This window comes from Daphnia pulicaria, chromosome 6 (assembly GCF_021234035.1).
Source record: "Daphnia pulicaria isolate SC F1-1A chromosome 6, SC_F0-13Bv2, whole genome shotgun sequence".
In the NCBI taxonomy this organism is placed as follows: Eukaryota; Metazoa; Arthropoda; class Branchiopoda; order Diplostraca; family Daphniidae; genus Daphnia; species Daphnia pulicaria.
The window spans coordinates 11,633,658-11,648,840 of NC_060918.1; the positions used below are offsets into that span (position 1 = coordinate 11,633,658).

General features: G+C 42.4%; 1 long non-coding RNA gene across 2 annotated transcripts; it reads left to right on the forward strand.

The window, feature by feature from the left end:
• The first annotated feature begins 8,386 nt into the window (after positions 1-8,386).
• On the forward strand, positions 8,387-15,183 carry LOC124341702. Of its 2 annotated transcripts, none has more exons than XR_006918572.1 (3): positions 8,387-8,475; positions 8,544-8,643; positions 13,674-15,183. It is a non-coding gene; the product is annotated as an uncharacterized LOC124341702 (long non-coding RNA). The 2 variants fall into 2 exon arrangements; XR_006918571.1 differs by lacking the exon at positions 8,387-8,475 and adding an exon at positions 10,865-10,870 and having other exon boundaries at positions 8,511-8,643.

Below are 15,183 nucleotides of genomic sequence, written 5' to 3' on the forward strand. Positions count from 1 at the left end.
TCCCTTCCCCTTCGAATTTATATTGCGCGGTTTCTGCTCGTCCGACGCCATCACCCCTAGCTCATCTCGAACGATATGATTTCTTGTTATATGTATACGCGCATCAGCACGGGAAACGAGCAGGAGAGAGAGAAGGGGGCTGCGGGCCGGTCGTCTTCTATGTGACAGAGATGCATAACGTCCGGCATCATCACAGAAGCCACTGCTTATACAAAACATGCAGCACAGCAGCAGCACCAACTAACCACCAGCAGCTTTTTCCCTTTTTTCTTTGGCCTTTTTTTTGTCCGCACTGGGTTCCTTCCTTGTCGTTTTTTGTTTATTTATCTTGCCGTCATCTTTCGGCGCTGCGATAACCGCTAAATAACCGCTGATTAATACATTTGTCAACGAGAAGTGAAAAGAAATATTACGGGTAGATGAGGTGGGGGAGGGGGGAGGGCTGAGCGCCAGTAGAGTCGGAGAAATAGGAAAAACAAACAAACAGGAGACAGAATGAGAAATTGGCGAGGGCCGTCGTCGTCACGACTTCCCTCTGTGTCGATTTTGGACCCCCCAACGACTCTCACTTCACTTCCATAACGTAATTTCACACAACTGCAGCAGAGCGACGGCACACAACCACCTCCCTCTTTATACATGTCCTATTATATTTTCGAGCTTTTGTTTTATTCCCCTCTCGTCTCGCTGTGTATCTGTCGTATACATTAACTCGCTCTTTTTGTGTGCGTAGTTAAAATCAATGAAGCGTCGCAGAGACGTGTGTTGCCTGCGGTTGCTCCCCTATATGTACGCAATCATACAAGTCGCAGATATAATAATAATATGTGGCCCTTGTTGTTTTCGTTTTGGCTTTCGCTCATCAAAGACAGACGGTGAAAGAGAGAAGAAGGGAGCTGAAAATTCATCCAATTGGTTGCTGATGAATGATGTCTGCTGGACGACTGCATATCGGATAGTCACGATAACACATTGCTTCTCGTTCTATGAGAGGGCTGGGTGAGGGACGGCTGCGAGTCGGAGAGACTATAGACGAGGGGAGAAAAGAAGAAAATGGCTATTTAATAACCCCATTTGGAAAATCGTCTGTGGCGGCGGGTGATGATGGAGATGGAACTTGAGGGGGGGGGGGGGGTTTCAATGGTTCAGGCCTGTGACCCATCAAATGAAGGAGTTTCTCTTTCCCTCCTCCTCATCAATACCGATTCGCCCGACAACAGTCAGCAGAGCGTCTTAGATTATATTGATGCGCAGCATATGGAATAAGGGCGACTGCCCTAATTTTGTTTCTTATTTTTCAGTTTTTTTTTTTTTTTTTTTTTTTTTTAGTTTATCTCTTTAGTCTTTTTCTTTTGATTCCTGCTGGTTATTCTATTCGGTTTTTCGGTTCTGACCGCACTCACATTCCTCTCGTCCTATCTCACTCTCGGTTGCCTTGCCCCGACTATGGCCGCCTAGAGACGGGCAAGACGTGGCAAAAGAGCCTCAGCCTAGCAACAGCATCATATGACGTCTAAATCTTCGTGGTCTTAATTGGATGAAATGCATCAAGACGCGCTCGGTGCTCTCTGACTTTTTTCTTTTTTTTCTTCTTCTTGTGCGCTGCTGTTTGCCCCACTTTGTTGCCGTCTCCTTCCATGCCAGCTCTATCCATCTCCATCTTCCCATTTATTCCCCCTTCTATACAGCACAGGTACTATAGGTCTCTAATGCTGCTGCACGTTGTCGTAAGGGGGAAACGTATCACGATGACCCGAGAGTCTTGTCAACTTTGATGGATGGAAAGTCATCCGGAAAAAATTCGTAAGGTTCTTTCTTCTTCTTCTTCCTTGGGTTATTTTTAGTTCGGCTTTCGTGCTGGCTCTAACCAGAGTAGGCTTATGTATACGCAATAGGCTGTACGCGCAGTTGAAGGGAAAGAAAACGATTAAATAGAAAAAAAAAGACCAGAGATTCTCGTTTCGTCCATTTAAATCTTTTGTTGAGTCCCTTCTTTCTTTCTTTCTTTTTTTTTTTCGGTCGTTTACGCTCTTCAATGCTCTTCGGCTTCTTTGTCGATTTGGCTTTTTTTGAAAAGAGGAAGACGAAAATGAATAAGGAGAAGGAGAAGAAGTGTACAGGCAGCTGCTGTTGCGCGTCTCATCTTGCGTTACGTCAAATAGAAGAGGGACGACGACGAATGGGGAAGAGAATGTAAAGACTCGTGCCCTTGCACACTTTCTACTGTGCACAGTCCCTCTCTCCCTCTATATACGTATATTGCTTTTCTTTTCTTCGACGTTTTTCTTCCTTTTGTTTTGTTCTTTCGGAGACGACTGAATGTTGTTCCCCTCTCCGCGATCCGGCACAAACCACAACCACCAGCCGCCTACGACCTCCATCAAGGTCCAAAAGCCCAGATGCCGAGAGCTGTCTAAGGTTCGCACCTGCTCCTCAAAAAACCTCTCCCCCACCTTTTCTCCTATAATTTACACAAGAACTTGGGTCTGCAGCAGCTCCTCCATCCTCCAAAGCACGCAGCAGACGCTCGCCAGCAGCAGAGAGTTGAAGAAAGTAGCTCTCAAATATAGACGATGCGTTGGGTGAGTTGTGTTCATATGGGGGGGGGGGGGGGGGGAGAGGGATAATACGCTCTAAGTCGGTCACGCCGGACAAAAAAAACGGACTTTATCCCTCCTCCTCTACTTTGTATTACCTCGCTGAGAAGCGGCAAGGGCGCGGGGGTTACAAACGAATTTTAAAAAATGTTAAAGTTTTGCGCCAGCTGTCGCACGGACGCGCGCGCGCTGGCGTATACGCCTTCTGCGCCACTCATTTTGGTTGTTGTTGTTGCTGCTGCTATCATTATTATTGTATAGCATCCCTTTCTTCCTTCCTTTTCCCTCTGGGAGGTTTACACACAATAACCTTTCGTTCACTCTCAACAACCTTCGTTCTTCCGAATGGACTCGGAAGAAGGAGAATAAAAGCGAGATCTTGACATATATGCTTCAAGAGACCTTTGGCTGGTGTACGCGACAACAATACACGGTAAACCGTTCATCGAGTCCTCGTAATCTCCTGTACATGCTGCCAATGGCAGTTGACAAACAATCAAATAACTCTTCTTCGTATACGTACTATATCCTTATCAGAGGTGGTCGCCGACTCTTTAAACCGCGCGCGGAGAAGAAGAAAATGACCGAAAACAAACAGGGGGGAACAAAAAAGGGAGGTAATAACGTCCCCCAAGCCATGATATTTAATTGCTGATGACGGGGTTTCTTCTGCCGAACCACCCAAGAACAACAACAGACCAAAAAACAAATGAATTTTTGTGAAAATGACACAATGTCCCAATTGTCCCATCTTACCTATCCATTAGACCTTCTCTGATCGTTATTGAATTTGGTGGTAAAATAGCGGTATATAGAAGAGCGAAGAGCCCCCAAAACAGTTACTGCGTGCGTCTATCATTATCTTGGATTTTAGAAACAAAAAGGAAAGAAAACACAAAAAAACGAAAGAAATTGTAAACGGCAGCAGATGGTAAGTATATCTATCTATACACCCAAATGCGTTCCCTTTGGGAGTAGATATGTATGTAGTCTGTACACGGTAATGTATCTAACAAGTAACAGGTCTTATTGTTTCGATGATTTCTCTATAATTCTTCCCCCCGTTTCCTTCTTTTCCTAAATAAAGCCTCCGCATTTATGTACGTGGTATAGTATAGATCCAGAACGAGGAAACCACCGCATGCGTGTTGTGATTAAATTAGAGTGCAGCACTGGCTGGTGGAGGTTTTCTTTTTTCTTCTTTTTTTCATTTTTGAAAGGAGAGGTTGCTGTTGTTCTTGTCCATTTTTTGGGGGTTGTATTTCTCTATCTGTGTCTTTCCAATTAAAATGAAAGCCACACACACACAGGTGGTCTCTTTCTCTTTTCTTTCTGCTGCTGCTGGTGCTGCATATACCGTTGGGTCTCCGTTCCGTTGCTTGTTGTTGCTATGCGTCTCTTTTCTCTTGTATTTGGAAGGAAACTGTGAAACCCGGGGACTTCCAAGAAGATCAGCACAACTGGTTCCGGTCACAGACTTTTCTTTGGGAGATTTTCTGTTTTTATTTTCCGTTCGATTTCGTGATTTTTTTTTTTTTTTATTATTATCATTTTTCGTGATTTTTTTTTTATTATTATTTTTCATTCCTATTTTTGTTCAGTGGGAAGGGTTATTTTCGGCAGGCTATTGACTTTTTGCGGTTTCAAATCATCCTTTTTTTTTCTATTATTCCAAATAATAATCCGCGCCACAATCTATAAACGCTAGGAAAACGCAATCAGTTATGCAATATTATATATGCTCTGTGATTCGGCTTCTCTAGTTGACGCTTACATCATTCGTAGGGCTTCATGAATCTTATTTAGCGACTCTTTCTATTGGAAGATCGAATCTAATAATAAATCCCTGATAACAGGTACTCCCCTCCGGTTATTAAGCGCTTCTTCTGTGTATACACCGTGTTTCTAAACATTTCCCCCCCGTGTTCCCCCAGAAGCTTGCGATAATAAATATGCGGCTCTGCGGAATTTCTAAGGACTCCGGGATTCTCTCTCTGTTTTTTTTTTCTTTGCCGAATAAGTTTGAATAATAAAAGAAATATTTGTCCCAAAATACCCATCACCAAAAGAGTATTATATACCACGGCACTAGATGCTGATTAACTAACTAATTCGCGTGCTGTCATTCGATTTGAGTGCTCGTTGGTGTATTCGTTAAGTTTTAGGCCGAATGCTGTTGCCTCCCTTTTCCTGGCTAATAGCAGCAGCTTTTCCAGTTGAGATTCAAAGAATGTAGACAGACGTAACCATAGAAATCGTATTAATGAAAAGAGAAATGAGCGTATGTATAGAAGCGGAAGAAGACCGGAGAAGACTATGCTGGGTGATGACTGATGATCCATTCGAATTGGCTCCTATATTATACGCTCCTATTACCCAATACAACGTACACCCTAATGGTTTTAGCTACATACAATGTCCTTGTTTAGTTTTTATCCCCTTTTTTCTCGTGTTCTCGCAATAATCCACTTTACTAGATTACATTGTCGATAGATTGGTACCCCTAGTCAGTACAGTACGAACGTCTAGCCCAGTAAGGAGTGTGTGTGTGTCTACTTTGTATAGTAAAGGGTGAGAAATACCATACGTACCACGTCCAACCTAATGCTGCAAGTTTGTTGATCCCTTTTGCGTGACTCTCGGTCTTCTGTCTGGCGTTATCCGATAGGCGACAGCCGAAAAAAAGAAATGCGCCAGACATTTATACTAAAAACCCAAACTAGTGTATAGGAAAGCCCACACATATATATAGTAAGGAAGCAAAAGGACTTTCAAAGTTATTGAATGAGAAAAGAATCATAATATGATCTTCTATGGCTCTCTCTCCGTTTTGTTCTTTCCCTTTTATTTTTTGTTGTTCTGCTGTCTAAAGTTGTTGTGCAACTGTATACACTTACTGCCGAGTATACATGTACACCGATGTCATTGTGGTCACAGCACTCCCATCGATCTTATATATGTCTCCACTACATGTCCAGCGTATAATACTTAAGCCGGAATGTCAAGGGGAATATTCATATCAATCGGTATTGTCCAGCAGCACATATATACAATGTATTATATAAGAACGTCAACGAAAAAAGTTCCAAAACAACCGCACGGAAATAAGAAACTTTATTCTACTATGAGTTGTCTGTTCTGCTCGGTTCTGCTGCGCCAGCACTTCCTTCCTCGTTTTCTATTTATCTTTCGCCATATTTTATTCTTTTTGTTTATTGTGTAGCTGCTGTGATCATATACATTTAGTCAACACCATTCATATCGTTCGGTAAAGAAATAAATAGAGAGCTTAAGTATATCATTAGCAAGTACTTGGGTACTATATACTGCTCTGCGGATATTAGGGAGAGACGGGATCAATGCAGGGAGGGATGGGGTTGAGGGACTCGCATGAGCGGAAAGAGAGAAAAAAGAGTTAGTTGCATGCATGATGGCCTTTGCTGGGACAAAAAACGAGTTTTTATGATTTTGTTTCTAAGCTGGAAATCTTGATGATGTGGTCCTCCGCCACAACCACAATATAAAGCGCGGCGTTTGGATAATGTGCCGAAGTTATAATGAGAGCGCCAATGAGCTGACGTCCGTTGAGATTTGGGAGTAATCGAGTCGTGTATATAGCCTCTACACACCACTCCAAAATAATTTTTTTTTTTAAAGGAAGCATATTAGCCCCAGCAGCTATTATGTGTAGTTCCATTTGTAGGATCGCGCAAATTTAATTTGATGAATCGACCGCAAGTCAGTGTACATTTTGGCATTCGAATGTTTTCCAAGGACGGACTTGGTAAATTTGACAATAAAGAGGAAGACATTAAGAGCGTCTGCTGTTTTAGCTTTAATACTATTACGTATGTAAATTTCAGGGTGATGTCGTCGGTGCGTGGCACCTGCCAGTCGAGAGATCTACCCGCTAGGTATTAATAAGGGTAAGTTGGATACATTGAGCAGTACAATATAAGATGAAGCAGACGAGCGATACATTCGCAACCTCTATTAAACCAAAATTACCTTCGATTCTATAAGCGGGAGTGCGATGTGTTCTCTCTTTTTCGTGTGTTGCAGCTATGCACTATCGTTGCCTTGAAAATCCTTGGTGAATAGCTTAAAATCACCCCTATACTTAAACACAACTAGAAAGACATGATGTGTAAGAGAGAATACAAGACCAATTTGAATTGGCGCGTCCGCACAATAAAACCGGCTCAGGAGCATATATAGGCATGGTGACTAACATGACATGCCCTTTTGCTTATAATGCCACTCGCGACGGCTGAAAAAAAAATCCCTTTGTTATTCGAGTATGGTGTCTTAGCATATATAGTTCTATAACTTATATAAGCATGGGTTTCTCGTTATTATTACCCCACGAACCGAAAGAGGAAGAAAGAAAACGAAGAGAAATGAGAATCAAGAAGGAGCGTGAATATAATAAGAACCCTCCTATACATATATATATATAACTCTTATAGTTGTGGCTGCACAACTGCGTCCAGTGATTTGTGTGTCCGTTTGATTTATACAGTGACTGAGATGGCAATGAGCCGCCAGCCGAGTTTTCTCCCTCAATGTCCATCCGTTTTGATCGTTTTGGTCGCCTTTTCTTTCTTCCGCGTCCTTTTGCCCATGTCATATGCTCCGTTCTGCGCCATGTTTACTGCATATAAATGTATTCATATCTTTTAGAGACACACAACAGCACTCGTAATATTAAAGGAGAGAAAGAGAGAGAGAGAGAGAGAGAGAGAGAGAGAGAAAACACGTCGATATATCATCCATTTATATTACGAATGCATATATGTGGTGCTGTGGCTATATGCATGTACATGGCACACAGGGAGTGGAGTTTGATTACCCGCCTGGACGGCTGTTGCCGTACGCAGTCATGGACTCATGGTGTCCGTAACGACGTAGTATTTCATTACATCAAACACCACCAGCAGAAATGCGGTCGCGCTAAATAGCCGTCTGCTTGGCCGGCTGCTGGGCCGCCCGTCTATACTACTCTCTCTCTCTCTCTATGTCTGGGCTTGATATTTGTGTGTGTATCTATCTTGTATAGACTGATAGACTACACATCGGTGCATAGTATAAAATGTAGTCCTGCACACTTAATGTACCGATGAGGTTAGTAACGAACCTAAAAGAGAAAAAAAAAACAAGAACAAAAATATACACACGGAGAACTCGACAATGCGCTTTTGTACTTCTTGGTCCTACTTGTATAAAACTTATTGGTGTGCGCTGTTGTGTGTGTTTTGCTTTTTCCTATTTATTTTTTTATTTGAGTCGTGTCCTGTTCTTGTTGTTACTTTTTTTTACGTATTTACTTTGCTCCCGCTGTTGCTCCCCCGCTGTTCCCTGCAGTTCCTCCGATAGAAATAAAAGAAACAAGTGGAGGGAACACATAAAAACATAAGTGAATAGTCGTTCCTTCTCTCTGCACGGCCGTGTGACCGAAGATAAAAATCAAGTTGGAACAAACACGGCACGCACACATAAACCAGCCACGTTAAAAACAAACAAAATGCGTCTAAGAAATCAAATTAAATCCGACCGCGCCATAGCGAACGACAAATAAAGGTGTGGTCGATTTCATTTTTTTATCATTTTTTACATTTCTATCGATATCGTATTTAAATATTTAATCGTAAGGAAGGATGCTGATTAGAAGAAAATTAGACAAGTGTCGTCTGCTTTCGATAAGTTAAAAATTTCGAAAAAGTTCTAGAGATTATTTGTTTTTTAAAATCGTCATACTTCATGCTGTTTGGCGGGTAAATAAAACTACGAATACAAATAGAATGATTGTGGGAGTTATAGAAGACCTGTTCCAAATTTGTGAAATGTTACTTCCTGAGTTCTGACTAGCAAACATCATGTAAGCCCCAGGCTGTCGATCCCTGGCATCAGTTTGTTTGCACTATGTAACCTTTTTCTTTTTTGCAGATTTGAGACCAGAGCCAGCCATCACAACCACACAATATGCAAGTTTTTCTTGTGCAGTTGTTGAACTGTGACCAGCAACAATCTCAGGATCATTGCTTGGGTAATGATTTTCGTTACTTTTACTTCTGCATGACCTGATAGATATTTTTATGTTGCATTACCTGCATCAATGCAGTGTATTACATTTAAACCTTAAATTCTTCCATTTATTAACAATAATAGGGTTTACCCAGTGTCTCAATATCTACTCATCCTGACTTGTTGTTTCTGTCAATATTTTTTTTTTTCGTAACCCATTTTCTACTTTTTTTTTAGATAAAAAGCATTCCATTGCATTGGAATTCAATCGAATGCATTGGCAATCAAGTTCTCTTTTCCTCCGTGTACGGCTGTACGCACATATGAATGTGGGTGTGACACCCTTTTTACCCTATCCCGTCTGGTGGTGTGATTTGACTCTTCAGCCGATGCTGGATTTTGACTTTTTGAGCAACTGTAGATGCCTGGCTGTATTTCCCAGGCATAAAGGTAGGACAACATTGATCTCTAGTCTTCCTTTTGGACAATTTTTGGTGGCGTTGATCATCAATCGTTAGATATTAGTAACGGAGTTTATTTGTGAGCTTGTAGGCGGTTGAATGCAACTATTTTCTCTCTCCGTTTTTATTTTTTCTCAGTCAGGGTTCACTAAAAATCTCATTTGTCGCAGATCAGGCTTGTTTTTGTTTGTTTTTTACCTCACAACTTAACCATCGCATTCGAAAATATTTTGAACGTTTGAAGCAAAGTGCAACAAGACAATTTTTTTTACCAAGACAGAGACCTGCCGCCACACCGGCACCTCCTTGTTGTCTCTTATATTCGTCTTTCTCTCTCTCTCCCTCTGTCTGCTGGGTTTGTCTGGTTCATTTGGAATGGGAAGATGCACTCGGTACCCAAACTCTCTGAGGAAACAAAGCGGAAGAAACTTCGGGGACAGTACATAGAAAAAGTTGAAAAAGAAAAAAAAGTCGACAGGAGAGCGGAGAAATGTAGAGGGATGAACTCAAGTGTTGCGCACTCTTAGATTTCCTCCTTAATCCCGATTTCCGAGTAATCCCTTGTTGTCCAAATGTCAAGGAGATAATACTCCCGTGAGTCCTTTATGATCGAGACATTTGTCATCCCACGCAATTTCGCCATGTGACGAGGCGAAGCGCGTAGGATGGGGTTCCAACAGCACATAGACCTCACCGACCGACTGGATCCCATATTGTATTCAAATGACGTATTTGTCCCAGTCCCTGCGCTAGTGCGCTGGCTGGCTGGTCCACATATTTTATTATTAGGCTACGAACTGCGACGACTACATATTAGGTCTGAAGAACATTAATAACGCCCCCTATAGAAGTACTAAAAGAGTCGATGTTGAACGGTGAATATCAATGAGACAGTCGGCGATGACAGGACTATCAGGTATAGCCAATTAGGGGACGACACGTTCATCTGATGGGAGTTTAGCGAGAATAAGGGGGTTGACAATTCTCTATTCCTCTGCCCGTCCAAGAAAACTCTTGACATTAACGCGCGTCACATGCAAACACAAATTTCGACAGACGGAAAACCCTAAAGAGGTGGCCGGTTCATATGTATATACCGTTCGTGCGGTGGACGCATCACGCTTCTTTTTTTTTCGCCCGCCAACTCCGCCACCAACAGACGTCCCCTTGAAACGGAACGAACGAACATCCCCTCCCCCCTCTTTCTCCGTCTATTTCATGGCCCTGTGATATTGAATGACAAATCCCATCCAGCGGACGACACGACACACGAGACCATCTGGGTCCAGGATGTGTGATGGACGGCAAATAAAGCAAAAGCAAATAATGCTAAAAGGGGGAGGGGGAGTGAATCCATAATGTAGAGAGAAGAAGAAGAGGAATATATATCCAAAGTCATCATCCCTCCCCCCATTCAGCAGCAACTCATTCCTTTTTTTAAAACAAATCCGCCAGTTTATATTTTTCTCCTTTCTTTACTGGATATGGCGAAGCGATTGAGTCTCGCCACATCTATAGTAGCGTCTTTATTTGATGTCATCATTGAAACGGTAGATATAGGCCGCCAGCGCTTGTATTGTTAAATCCAATTGTTTGATACTCCTGGAGAATTACAAGAATAGAAATACGAGTTCGTTTTAAAAGGCTGCAAAGGATTTTATTGACCCGATTGAGCTAGATGTCGTAGACTACGTCTTATTCTTCTTTTTCTTGCTGGCACAAAATAAAAAGGAGTTTCACTGGAAGAGACTATTTATATACACTAGGTTATATAGGAGAAAGGGTTGGGTAGGGGGAAAAAAAATAAAGGGAGGATATAGCGACGACACGCGGAACTTTTTTTTTTTTTGGTTTTCTTTTTCTTTTTATTTGTCTTTCTGCATGGTAAAGGAAGCAGATGAGAGATCGGAGGTCAACTCGGCGGGCGGTTCTCGCGACGCTACTCCACCCAAGCGACCAGATACACACACGCAGGTTCTCCGGGGCGGCTGGACCGAATGGATGCGTTTGTGATGCCTGCTTATATATGCGGACAAGACACACACACACACACAAGAATAAGTAAAAGAGGCATATAGCCTAAATCTTTCTCTCTCTCTCCTTCTGTGTGTGTGTGTGAGAGAGAGAGAGAGAGGGGAGGAAGGTTAGATCCATTGATGACAGTGTATTTAGCCATCCGTAATTCGTTGATGCATCGGCCAAAGAGAAAGAGAGAGGAACTATATAACCCCATATAGCAGGCCTCCCCTAGGACGGGAAAAAGGGGGGAAACGAGTCAGTGCAAAAGAATAGAAATAGAAAGATGAGATTTTTTTTCCCCATCAAAGCCAACAGACACACACACACACACACGCAGCAGCTAGCAGAGAAAAAGATAGGAGCAAAAATGAAAGGGCGGTTTCAGCTTGTTATCGATCGATATACGTTGCGTAGTACGACCCCTTATGATGATGATGGGCTGGTGGAATTTTTTTTCTTTTCCCCCCCACTCCATGTCTGACTGTACTCAACTTTGCTCTATGCGGAATAGCGCAAAGAGCGGAAGAGATGAGAGGACGAGACGGGCGGACAATCGGAAATGAAGCACGCGCGCGCCAGTCGCTAACATAGAAGAGAGCGCAAAAAATATCCAACCCGAAACAAATGGATGCAGCCCCTCCAAACGGGAAATATATCTTCCACCTAAAAAAAGAAAAGAGCGACGAAAGAAGAATCGAGGAAAAAAAAAAACAAAAAAAAACATCACATCCTCCCCGCCCAAACATATAGACGCGGACTATATAGTGTTGCGCATCCCAGCAAGTCTATACGGACTAATTTGTTTACCACAAGTCCTGGCGAAAGAGAGAAAGAGACCGCGTAAAAATCGAGTCCTACCCCACATCATATAGCCCATAGCTTTCAAAGAGGACGTCGGTGCGCTCTATTTCTTCTTCTTCTTCCTCGACGTCTATGTATGTAGGAGGAGGACCAAGAAGACGCGGAAGGAAAAAGAACTTGTTTGTTTAGCTGCGCGCTCTTTTCGCCCTTAGCCAGACAGCCACCCAGACGGACGCGGAGAGTTGCGTCGCAGAAAAGAGAGAGAGAGATGGAAGGAGGGGAAGAAGAAACACACGAACCGAAAAAAAAAAAAATAGCTCCTATAGGTCGTCGACGAAAGCCATCAATCGATCGGCAGCTCGTATAGACTTGTGTATATTGAAGACTCGTCTTCGCTCGTCTTCCGTTTTATTTTTTTCTTCTTCTTCTTCTTCTTCTTTCCCGTCTTTCCACACGACGCTCTGCGCTGTCTGTGACGTGATGTTTCCACATCTCTATAGACGGCGGGCGTCCGATGTCAGTGGGGAGAAAACAAAAATGAGAAATAACGCAACAGCAGCGCTCGTGCTGCTGAGGCTCCGCTCGTTTGTTTTTTATTTATTGAGCGGGAGGTTCCAATTGGGAACGAGCTAAGAGACTAGACGCAAGACTATGTGTGTCTGTACACAATTATATTTCACGCCGGTCATTCATCCGGTGATACCCTCTGTCTGATGCTTCTGATTATTCCCTCTTGGCTTCCAAGAGGGTCCAGGGGGGTGTTATAAGGGCGGATTTTCGCAGGGTTTTCGGACAATTTGCGGATTTTGTGCAAATTTTTATTTGAATCTTGTCCGTCCAGCGTGGGTTCAATTAATTTGTTGAGACGAACAGTTTGATATGAAAATAATCCCGATCATCCGGCGATTAAATCGCTTTGATCGTTTTTTGCGGTTTGGATTTGGGGAAGGGGTTGATTTTTTGGGGTGGAGGGGGGGGGGGGCAGTCGAGGTGGGGAACATACGAAAACAGAAATGGTATTAGATTTCAACTAAAACTTATTCCCTCATCGTTTTTGAGCGGTTTGGATTTTGAGGGGGGAGTTCGATTTTTATTTATTTTAACTATTTCATTTCTAACTTCTGTCGAATTATCCATATCGTATTATCGTAAGAATGCTGACTAGAAGAAAGTTCGACAAGTGTCGTAACCTGCTTTCGTTGAGTTAAAAGTTTCGAAAAAGTCAGAGACAAAGTTCAAGATTTATATTGTCATAGATATTTTTGTTTTTGATAACCGTCATACTCCATGCTGTTTAGCGGGTAAATAAAAATAAGAATACAAATAACATGATTTTGGGAGCTATAGAAGAGTTAAACCTGTTCCAAATTAGTGAAACGTTAGTTCTGACTAGCATTTATCATGTGATTGCCCTGCTGTCGATGCATATGGCATCAGTTTGTTTATACAATTTATAACCTTTTTTTCTTTTTTGCAGATTTGAGGCCAGTGCCAGCCATCATAATCACACAATATGCAAATTTTACATGTGCAAGTGTTTACCTCTCGTCAGCAACAATATCAGGATCATTGATTGGGTAATGATTTCCTTTACTTTTATCGACCTACGACCTACTAGATGTTTTAATGCTGCATTACCTGCATCAGTGCATGTTACATGTAAACCATTTATTAACAATAATGGAAATTAACCACCATCTCATTCTCAACTTTTCCTGACTTGTTGTTTCTGTCAATATTTTTTCGTAACCCATTTTTTATTTCTATTTAGATGAAAAGCATCCCATTGCATTGGAAAACTACTCACGTCAATCGAGTTTCGGATCTCTTTTTTTCCCCTTTCTTTAAATGTCCTCGTGTATGCCCATGTGAATGTGGGTGTATTCACGAGGACACCCTTTTTTACCCTATCCCGTCTGGTGTCATTTAACTCTTCAGAGGATGGATGGAGCACTTGTGGAATGCCTGGCTGTATTTCCCAGGCATAAAGGTAGGACAACATTGATCTCTAGTCTTCCTTTGTGACAATTTTTGGTGGCGTTGGTTATTACTCGTGTCATAGTACGGAGTAAGATTTTTGCTGAGCTATGCGACTGACTGGGACTGTTTTCTCTTAGCGTTTTTGTAGGGACGAAATTGATCTCTATTTTTCCTATACGACAATTTTTGGTGGCGTTAATTATAAACCGTTACGTAGTCACGAAGTATGTTGATTCCTTAAAGCTAGGCGGTTGACTGCCACTGTTTTCTCTCTCCGTTTTTGTTTATTTCTCAGAATCTCATTTGTCGAACGACTGCAGATCAGGCTTGTTTTGTTTTTTACCTCACTACTTTTCCTGTGGGTAAACCATCCCATTCGAAAATAATTGAACTTTCAAACACTTCAAGCAAAGTGCAACAACATAATTTTTTGACCCATAAGAGGGATCTGCCGCCACACCGGCACCTCCTCGTTATTTGGTCTTATTGCTGAGAGATGTTCGTCTAGGTCGGCATCGCTGATCTAATGTCGAGGGGATAAATCGAGTCTCCACGGGCAGACGAGTTAGTCCGTATAGACTTGGGTGATGTGTGTTTGTGTGTACTATCACTGGTCGTCAAGTTCTCCCCTTTTTTTCTTTCCTGATGGATGAGATTCTTCTATTATTATCGGACTAAAAGGACTGAAAGAACCTTCGACGGAGAATGTCAACTATGCCGGGGGGAAAAGAAAGGGGAGAAAATAAGATCGGGGTTCGTTCAGTCTCGACCTTAGCGACGCATGTATTGGTATAGGGGCAGCAGCCAGTGCCACTGCCTTTAAACGTCAATTAAAAAGGAAGGAATTTTTCTCATCGAACGACAAAGGTCCGTATTATATGCAAAGCGAAGAGAAGGAAGACTAGAAATTAGGAGATATAGGTCGCACACAGCTCACTGATCGGTCGCCGCTGGTCTGCGGCAAAAGAATGCTGCAGTTCCGTTCCATAAATTTCGAGAAGCGATGAGCTCGTTTGTCACGAACTGAATTTTTGACAAAGATTAGGCCTATACGGGGACAGCTGTCCAGACACAATCTTGATACAAGGTAAATATACGGATCTAAATGCCGTCCGATGTCTGATGGTACATTCCTTTTGTGAAGGGAAATCTATTGGGCCCGCCGAAAAGGCAAACCACATCTCAATCTGTTCCACAAGATGCCCAGCAGAGAGATGATCCCCAATAACACAAGCAAGAATCCAGGCGGCGACACAGAGAGCAGTCCACTTTTTCGGTCCTTCTTCTTCATGGCGACGACT